A 10,932-nucleotide genomic window follows, 5' to 3' on the forward strand; every position below is an offset into this window, starting at 1 on the left:
AAGCATCTACGAGGTTTGGAAAAAATTTCTATTTAAAGTCTTAACGTAATACGGTTCAAATGTCATCCCACTCTTCAGCGCTACCCTTAAACCCTAGGGAAGCAAGGTCTCAGCCCCAGGCCCTGTACTCCAGGGACCACTTCACCCCACCATAACTCTACACTGAGGATACCTTCTTGGGGATTTCCCAAGCCCCTTTCCAGTGCCTGGAACCAGTACCATGTGGGGTAGGGTGTCGCAAGCATATCAGGGTCCTGCATGAGTTCTGGCTTGAGATGCCCCTGGTCCCCCCTCAGATGGGGCCAGCTCATTCCATTTCCTTTGGGGCGCAAGGTCAACAGGACACAAGATGCCCCAAAGAGCTCCAGGACCTGCACCTATAGGGTCCCAGCCAGTTGCCAGAAGAGCTTCCTGGTGAGCAGATTGCTCCTAATGGCCAGCACAGGCTTTTTATTTTTTGTGGGATCGGGTGAGATTGGGCCACCAGAATGGTGCTGAAACATTGATTTGAGGATGACTCAAATCGCTTATAAAGACAGGAGCCCCACAAAAAATATTTCCCTAGGCCCGCCTGCCCGCCCACCCACCCTAGGGGCAACTGTGCCCCTCAAGATTTTTCGCTGTAGCTGTATACAACCAGTTCTCTTCAAATTCACTCACTTTCTGAAAACCTTATGTTGCTGTTCCCAAATAGAACCCAGAATCATCTTAAGCAGAAAACAAAATACAAATACAAAACTATACAGATAAAACTCTATAGTCATTTAAAAAATAAGTCTGTGTCCTACATTTGTGTGAACTACACTTGGTACATACCACACAAATTCAGCCTGGGCCTCAGTTTCCCCAGATGTAAAATGAAGATAATAGTCCCCACCTCACAGTCGGTACGTGCTTAATAAATGTTAGCCATCAATACAACCTCCCATCATTTAACTAATAGATTTAAGATTCACCCAAGGCTGGACCTCATTTTCCCAATATCTGGAAGGAAGCATTCAGAGCTTTGACAATAGGTCTTGAATTTTTCTAACTAGGTAAGTAACTAACTAATTAACTAGCTACCTAATTAGTTAACTAGATAGTTAAAGCCCCAAACTCGAGCTTATCCAGTTTTCAAATCCTGAACTGAAAAGGAAACACACCCCGGGGCATCCAGCCTCTCCTTCTTGGGGAGACTTTGCAAGTCTGTCAATGTCCCTTGCTACCTGCAGCAGCATGGCGTACTTTTGTACCAAGGAGCAGATATATAACACTGGCTTAGTAACAAGTGGGAAATTAAGAAATTACAAGACTTCCAGGAGCAAACAAAACGCTGACTCCTACAGAGGCTTTTCAGGTTCATAAGTGGAAGGGAAACCGGTTTCTTGGCAAGAGCAGGTTGAATATGAAATAATCCCGTGAGGGAGGCACAGACCACAGGGACCATTAAGAAATGAAAGCCAAGTCATTTCTTCTGTTTGAGGAGCTCTGGGAGCTGTGATAAGCTGCACCCAGCTTTCTCCAAAAAGGGCTTCCACTTTTAAACTGTCTCGGCCTTCACCCTCCCAGTAAAATTCAGAAGTCCAGCTTGGTAAATGGCCCAATGCGGAGTTATCACCAAAGAGATGGAAACCCCTGCCCAATCCCAGGATTTCCAGGAATTCTTGGTTTACTAGAAATTTTAAACTCAAATTCTGCACTGAACTCCAGACACAAAGCACTATGACAGGACTTCCCTGGTGGCACAGTGGTTGGGAATCCGCTTGCCAATGCAGGAGACACGGGTTCGAGCCCTGGTCCGGGAGGATCCCACATGCTGCGGAGCAACTAGGCCCGTGCGCTGCAGCAAGGGGAGCCATTGCAAGGAGAAGCCTGCCCGCAACTAGAGAAAAGAAAGCCCACGTGCAGCAAGGAAGACCCAACGCAGCCAAAAATAAATAAATAAATGTATATTAAAAAGTAAGAAAAGCACTATGACAATTGGATCTTAGCTTTTTTTTTTTTTTTTTCTTTAAGCGGGGAGGGAGCAGCTCAGGGCTTTCTATGAGCTACTGATGGGGCTTCCCAAGAAAGACCCCCAGATCACATGGCTGCTGATCAAGAGCCCTCTGTAATTAATACCATCAGGACAGCTCTTGAGGAAAAGCATTCATAGGATGATCTTGGCACCAGATTTTAAGTACACCTTCTCAGGCACACTCCAGACTCATGCACCTGCCTGTGTGACGTCTCCACTCTGATAACCAGGAGGCATCTCTAGCTCAACATGCCCCCGATCTTCCTAATTCCCAATCTCCTCTTCCCACCCACAACCCTCTAGTACACCCTGTCCTACCCATCGGTTTACGGCAACACCATCTAAGCAGCTGCATAGTCAAAACCCGGGAGCGACCCTGGCTCCCTCACTGTCCCGGGCCCCACACATCAGCAGCGTTTGGTGGATCCATCTCTGAAATCACACCTTTTTGCTTCACGCCCATTGGACCACCTTTATCTTCTGTCTGGACGACAGAGCGGCCCCTTGACTGCCCTGGTTCACGCCTACCCTCGCTGGCCGCACAGTGGGCAGAACATACCACACCCGCTCTTAAAGTGTTCCAATAACCTCCCTTTGCATTTATTTTTTTTTCCAAATTTATCAAAGTATGATCGACAAAGTGTGTATATTTAAGACATACAATGTAGTATCTTGATATATGTTAAAAATTGTGAAATGGTTACCAAAATTAAGCTCTTTAATGCATACATCACCTCACACAGTTACCTTTTTTTGGTGGTGAGGACATTTGAGATCTACACTCTTAGCAAGTTTCAAGTATACACTTTTATTAACTCTAGTCACCATGACGTACATTCAGCTTCCAAAACTTATTGATCTCAGAAGTTAAAGTTTGCCCCCTTTGACAGAATCTCCCTGATTTCACAACCCCCATCCACGGTAACCACTAGTTTACTCTGTTACAGTAAGTCCCCTACATACGAATGAGTTCCATTCTGAGAGCGCATTCGTAAGTCCAATTTGTTCGTAAGTCCAACAAAGTTAGCCTAGGTACCCAACTAACACAATCGGCTATATTGTACTGTATTGTAATAGGTTTATAATACTTTTCACACAAATAATACATAAAAAACAAAAAATAAAACATTTTTAATCTTACAGTACAGCACCTTGAAAAGTACAGTAGTACAATACAACAGCTGATACTTCCTAGCAGTACCGGCTACATCACTGCTGCTTTCATGTTTGCTTCCGGACATCCTGGGCTTATAACAGCTTTTTCTCCTTATAGCTAAAGGACATCCGGACATCCTGGGCTTGAAATAAATATACTGTACTACTGTACTGTATACAATAAAGTACACAAAAGCACAACTACCTGTAGAGGATGCACGCACGTGAAAATGTACGCCAGACACGTGAACTAACTTAATGTGACTGGACATGTGAACGCATGTTCGCATCTTTGAAAGTTCGCAACTTGAAGGTTCATATGTAGGGGACTTACTGGACTATGAGTTCAACTTTTTTCAATTCCACATTTAAGTGGGATCATACGGTATTTGTCTCTCTCTGTCTGGTGCATTTCACTTAGCATAATGCCCTCCAGTTTCATCTGTGTTGTCTCAAACAGCGGGATGTCCTTCTTATGGCTGAATAATATTCCATTTTGTGTGTGTGTGTATACATATATCTATGCCACATCTTCTTTATTCATTCACCCATTGACAGGTACTTAGGTTGCTTCCATATCTTGACTATTGTGAATAATGCTGCAATGAATGTGGGAGTACGGATCTCTTCGAGATCCTGTTTTCAATTCCTTTGGATATATACCCAAAAGTGGGATAGCTGGACCATGTGGTAGTTTAATTGTTTGAGGAACCTCCATACTGTTTTCCATAGTGGCTGTACCAATTTACATTCCCATCAACAGTGTATAATGGTTCCCTTTTTTCCTTTTTTTTTTTTAGGGGTTCCCTTTTCTCTACATCCTCACCAACACTTACTTTGACTTTTTGATAATGGCAATCCTAACAGCTGTGAGGTGATATCCCATTGTGGTTTTCATTTGCATTTCCCTGATGATGCTGAGCATTTTTTCATATACCTGTTGGCCATTTGTATGTCTTCTTTGGAAAATTCAGGTCCTTTGCCCATTTTAATTAGACTGGTTTTGTTTGTTTTTTGCTATTGGGTTGTATGAGTTCCTTATATATTTTGAATATTAAACCCTTATGGAATATATGACTTGCAAATATTTTCTCCCATTCTGTAGGTTGCCTTTTCATTTTATTGATGGTTTCCTTTGCTGTGTATAAGCTTCTTAGTTTGATGTAGTCCCACTTATTGATTTTTGCTTTTTTTTTTTTTTTGGCTTGTGCATTTGGTACCAAATTCAGGAAATCATTACCAAGACTAGTGTCAAAAAGGTTTTCCCCCATGTTTTCTTCTAGGAGTCTCATGGTTTCGGGTCTTACATTCAAGTCTTTAAGACATTTTGGGTTGGTTTTTGTGTATGGTGTGAGATAAGGGTCCATTTTATTCTTTTGCATGTACCTATCCAGTTTTCCCAACACTACAATTTATTGAAGAGACTACTTTTTCCCCATTGTGTAATCTTAGTGAATTTGAAGATTAGTTGACTATATATGCATGGGTTTATTCTGGGCTCTCTATTCTGTTCCATTAATCTGTGTGTCTCTTTTTATGCCAATACCATACCATTTTATTACTATAGCTTTGTAATGTAATTTGAAATCACAGAGTGTGATGCTTCCAGCTTTGTTCTTCTTGCTCAAGATGGCTTTGGCTATGTGGGGTTTTTTGTAGTTAAATACAAATTTTAGGGAAAAAAAATCCAGTTTCTCTGAAAAATGTCATTGGAATTTTGATAGGGTTTACATTGAATCTGTAGATCACTTTATGTAGTATAGACATTTAAACAATATTAATTCTTCAAATCCTTGAGCATGGGATATCTTTCTATTTATTTGTGTCTTCAGTTTCTCTTATCAATGTTTTATAATTTTCAGCGTATAGATCTTTACACTCCTTGGTTAAATTTATTCCTAAGTATCTTTTTTTTTTTTTTTTTTTTTTTTAATGCTACTGTAAATGAGATCATTTTGTTTTTTGGATGGTTGATTGTTAGTATATAGAAACACAACTGATTTTGTTAATTTTGTATCCTACGACTTTACTGAATTCATTACCCTAACAGATTTGTTGGTAGTCTTCAGAGCTTTCTAAATAGATCATTTCATATGCAAAGCAGGCAATTTTACTTCTTCCTTTCTGAATTAGATGCCATTTCTTTTTCTTGCCTAATTATTCTGGCTAGGAACTCTAGTACTGTGTTGAAGAGAAGTGGTGAGAGTGAAATCCTTGGCTTGTTCCTAACTTAAGAGGAAAACCTTTTAATTGTTGAGTATGATGTTAGCTGTAGGCTTGACACATGTGGCCTTTAACATATTGAGGTACATTCTTTATATACTTAAGTTGAGAGTTTTTAATCATGAAAGGATCTCAAATTTTGTCAAATGCTTTTTGTGTATCTATTGAGATAATTATATAAAATTTTTACCTTTCATCTTGTTAAAGTGGTATATCACATTTATTGATTTGCGTATGTTGAAACATCCTTGCATCCCGGGGATAAATCCCACTTGACCATGGTGTATAATCCTTTTAATGTGCTACAGAATTTGGTTTGCTAGTATTTTGTTGAGGATTTTTGCATCTATGTTCATCAGGAACATTGGCCTGCAGTCTCCTTGTAGTGTCCTTGTCTGGCTGTTGTATCAGGGTAATGCTGACCTCATAAAATGAGTTCATAAATATTCCCTGTTCCACAATTTTTTTGGAAGAGCTTGAGAAGGATTGGCATTAATTCTTCTTTAAATGTTTGGTAGAGTTCACCAGTGAAGCCATCTGGTCCTAGGCTTTTCTTTGTTGGGGGATTTTTGATTACTGATTCAATCTCCTTACTAGTAATCAGTCTTTTCAGATTTTCTCTTCCTCCACAATTGTTTTAGCAGGTTGTAAGTTTCTAGGAATTTCTTCTAGGTTATCCAATATGTTGGTGTATAACTGTTCACAGTAGTCCTTTATATTTCTATAGAATCAGCTTTACATTTCTATAGAATCATCCTCTATTTTCAGATGATATAATATACAAAACTCTAAAGATTCCACCAAAAAGCTATTAGAACTAACAGATTCAGTAAAGTTGTAGGATACAAAAATCAATAAACAAAAATCAGTTGCATTTCTATATACTAACAAACTCTCTGAAAGAGAAATTAATCTCATTTATAATAAAGAGGAATAGATTTAACTAAGAAGGTGAAAGATCTGTATACTGAAAACTGTAAGTTATTGATGAAAGAAACTGAAGATGACACAAATATATGGAAAGATATCCTGTGTCCATTCCACTCAAAGCAATCTGCAGATTCAATGCAAACCCTATCAAGAGTTCCAATGGTATTTTTCCACAGTGATAGAATAAACAATCCTAAAATTTATATAGAACCACAAAAGACCCCAGATAACCAAAGCAATCTTGAGCAAGAAGAACAAAGCCAGAGGCCTCACACTTCCTGATTTTAAATTACATTACAAAGCCATAGTAATAAAAAAAAATATCGTACTGGCATAAAAACAGACACAGATCAATGGAACAGGATAGAGTGATGCTCAACATCACTAATCATCAGGGAAATGCAAATCAAAATCACAATGGGATATCACTTCATACCTGTTAGGATGGCCATTATCAAAAAGTCAAAGATATTAGGTATTGGTCAGGATGTGTAGAAAAGGGAACGCTTATACACTGTTGGTGGGAATGTAAATTGGTAAAATCACTATGGAAAACAGTATGAAGGTTTCTCAAAAAAATTAAAGATTGGATTGGAAGAGTTAATATTGTTAAAATACTACCCAAAGAAATCTACAGATTTAATGTGATCCCTATCAAATTATCCATGACATTTTTCACAGAACAAGAACAAATAATCCTAAAATTTATATGGAGCCATAGAAGACCCAGAATTGCCAAAGCAATCCTGAGGAAAGAGAACAAAGCAGGAGGCATAACCCTCCCAGACTTCAGACAACTCTACAAAGCTACAGCAATCAAAATGGCACAGTACTGGCACAAAAACAGACATATGGATCAATGGAACAGAATAGAGAGCCCAGAAATAAACCCACACACCTACGGTAAATTAATCTTCAACAAAGGAGGCAAGAATATACAATGGGAAAAAGAGTCTCTCTAGCAAGGGGTGTTGGGAAAGTTGGACAGCTGCATGTAAATCAATGAACTTAGAACACACCCTCATACCATACACAAAAATAAACTCAAAATGGCTTAAAGACTTAAACATAAGACATGACACCATAAAACTCCTAGAAGAGAACATAGGCAAAACGTTCTCTGACATAAATCATACCAATGTTTTCTTAGATCAGTCTCCCAAGGCAACAGAAATAAAAGCAAAAATAAACAAATGGGACCTAATCAAACTTACAAGCTTTTGCACAGCAAAGGAAACCACAAACAAAATGAAAAAACAACCTACAGAATGGAAGAAAATATCTGCAAATGATGTGACTGACAAGGGATTAATCTCCAAAATATACAAACAGTTCATACAACTCAACAACAAAAAACAAACCCAACTGAAAAATGGGCAGAAATAGACATTTTTACAAAGAAACCATACAGATGACCAATAGGCAGATGAAAAAATGCTCAACAACACTATCAGAGAAATGCAAATCAAAACTACAATGAGGTACCATCTCACCCTGGTCAGAATGGCTATCATCAAAAAAATCTACATAAATACTGGAGAGGATGTGGAGAAAAGGGAACCCTCCTACACTGTTGGTGGGAATGTAAGTTGGTACAATCACTATGGAAAACAATATGGAGGTTCCTCAAGAAACTAAAAATAGAGTTGCCATATGATCCAGCAATCCTATTCCTAGGCATATATCCAGAAAAACTATAATTCAAAAAGATACATGCACCCTTATGTTCATAGCGGCATTATTTGCAATTGTCAAGACACGGAAACAACCTAAATGTCCACCAACAGATGAATAAAGAAGATGTGGTACATATAAACAATGGAGTATTACTGAGTCATAAAAAAGAACGAAATAATGCCATCTGCAGCAACATGGATGCACTTAGAGATTATCATACTAAGTCAGAAAGAGAAAGACAAATACCATATGTTATCACTTATATGTGGAATCTAAAATATGACACAAATGAACTTATCTACAAAACAGAAGCAGACTCACAGACACAGAGAACAGACTTGTGGTTGCCAAGAGGGAGGGAGGGTGCCAGAGGGATGGAGTGGGAGTTTGGGGTTAGCAGATGCAAACTATTATATACAGAATGGATAAACAACAAGGTCCTACTGTATAGCACAGGGAACTATATTCAATATCCTGTGATAAACCATAATGGAAAAGAATATGAAAAAGAATGTGTATATATATATATATATATATATATATATATATATAAAAAACGGAATCACTTTGCTGTACAGCAGAAATTAACACAACATTGTAAATCAACTGTACTTCAATAAAAAAAATTAAATATAGAAACTACCATATGATCCAGTCATCCCACTTTTGGGTATATATCCAAAGGAAATAAAAACAGGATCCCAAAGATAGATCTGCACTCCCATGTTCCCTACTGTGGCATTATTCACAATAGCCAGATAGGGAAACAATCTAAGTATCTGTCAATGGATAAAGAAGATGTGGTAGGTATATGTATAAACACACACACACACGTGTATGTATACAAACATATATGTATATATACATATACACACAATGAAGTATCATTCAGCCATGAGAAAGAAAGATATCCTGCTGTTTGTGACGACAACAGATGAAACTAAAGGACATTATGTTAAGTGAAATACACCAGACACAGAGACACAAATACTGCATGGTCTCATATGTGGAATCTAGGAAAGAACATAAAGTCAAACTCATAGAAACAGAAAAAAGTGGTTTCTGGGGCCTGGGCAAAATATGGAGAGGTTGGTAAAAGGGTACAAAGTTTCAGCTGTAAGATAAATAAGTTCTGAGGATCTGATGTAGAACATGGTGACTATAATTGATATTGCTATTGTGTAATTGAAATTTGCTAACAGTACAATTTGAAGGTTTTCACACTCAGAAAAAGATCAATAAGTGAAGTAATGGATGTGTTAATTAGATGGGGGAATCCTTTCACAGTTTTTATCATCTCATCATGATGTACACTTTAAATACCTTATAACTTCATTTGTCACACCTCAATAAAGCTGAAAAAGAAATCAATGTTCTGTGGGGGAATGATGGTAGAAGCCTCCTATTCTGCCATCTTGCTGGTATCACTTTAATTTCAAAAAAACAGGCAGTTTAGTCACTCAGGTCGGAGACAGCGCAAGAGCCTCAGTAACCTACCAGCCACAGGACTGAGACCTTCCCTTTGCATTTAGAATGATCCAGATTTCTGTCAAGACTTTCGACAATCTTCCCTGCCTACCACTTCTCCAGACTCAGCTCTGTTCCTCCATGTCAGCCTCTCTTCTGTTCCTCGCCTAATCCTAACCCTGTCCCACCTCTGCCTCAGTTTTCCCAAGACTTGAAACGCTCTGACCCCTGAGGCTCATGGAACTGCTCTCCCTCATCCCTCAGGTCCCCAAATCAAACCTCTCATCCTCGGAAGACCTCCCTGACAACGTGGAATGTGGGATCTACCTCCACCCTGCCCACAAATACACCCACCACGACATATACAGGATTCTCCCGATTGCAGAACCGTTTGCTGGTTTACAATCTGTCTCTTACACCTGTAAATTCCATGTGAGCATAGATAGTCTTTGTTCGGGTTCAATGCCATATGCCCAGACCCTGCCCTCAGTAGGCCCTCTGGAACTATGTGCTGAATGAACGAACGTGTCCAAGTTTCACACATGCAAGTGACATTGGGAACAATGGATTCATCCGGAATGCATGGAAAATTAATCCTTTCCTAATATTTAACACATTTTTAAAACCTAAACATCTGACTCAAGAGAGACCTTTCTTCTGTCCCATCTGGCTCAGTTCATTCGCTTCTAATTACACATCTGTGGGCTCCAGGCTGGCTTCTAGAAAGAACCAGTTCCCTTGGCTGCAGACAGCAATAAAGACCATCACTCCCTCGGATCCTGAGCCTGCCAGGCTCTTATCTGCCTTCTGGCTTCCTGCCGTCACCCGTGGCCCTCCCACCTGTAAAATGCTGGCTGCTGTGGCTCAACGGCTCCTCGGGGACAGGTGAGCGCGGGGCGGCCGGCCAGCTGCCGTTTACAAGCCGAATGTGCACCGCGACCTCCCCGGGGAGTCTGGCGAGGTAACGGGAACCTGCGGCAGGCGAGGCGCTCCTGCTCGAAGAGTTATACTGTTGACGCGTTTTGGCGGCGGCTCTCCTCCATCTGGTTCTCCCAGACACACCTGCAGCCCCGCTGCTCCCGAGCCAAGCGTCTCATTTAGCCTCCACGTGATGCAAAGGAGCCAGGGCACCCGGGGGGGCACTGCCGCCCCCCAAGCTGGGCCTTGCAGAGCCCTTCCGACGTCCACGCTGTGCGCACCCCTGCTGCCCCGACGGGGACCCACGCTCTCAGAGCAGGTCCGAGCCCCTCTGAGGGTCGGGAAGCGGGGCTCCCAGACGCCGCCGCTTCCCATCACCCAGCGCCCACGTCCTCACCCTCAGGGCTAATCGTTTTGCTCTTTCTCCCTGTCGGTGTCAGGCTCTCCAGCAGTCCCGCTTCTCGCACTCATTACCCCCTCGGAAGCTCAGCAAGCCCACCTTCTGCGCCCCCCCCCCCAACTCCCAAAACACAGTCGCTGCTCCTTTGCCCTCCACATCTCAC

At 40.7% G+C, this 10,932-nt stretch overlaps 1 protein-coding gene across 1 annotated transcript in view; it reads right to left on the reverse strand.

The window, feature by feature from the left end:
* LOC309614405 (uncharacterized protein) overlaps nucleotides 1–10,932 on the reverse strand; it is an 86,418-nt gene that overhangs the window by 44,935 nt on the left and 30,551 nt on the right. The window lies entirely within an intron of this gene.

Source organism: Balaenoptera borealis (assembly GCF_965194805.1).
Source record: "Balaenoptera borealis genome assembly, chromosome: 16".
NCBI classification, from domain to species: Eukaryota; Metazoa; Chordata; class Mammalia; order Artiodactyla; family Balaenopteridae; genus Balaenoptera; species Balaenoptera borealis.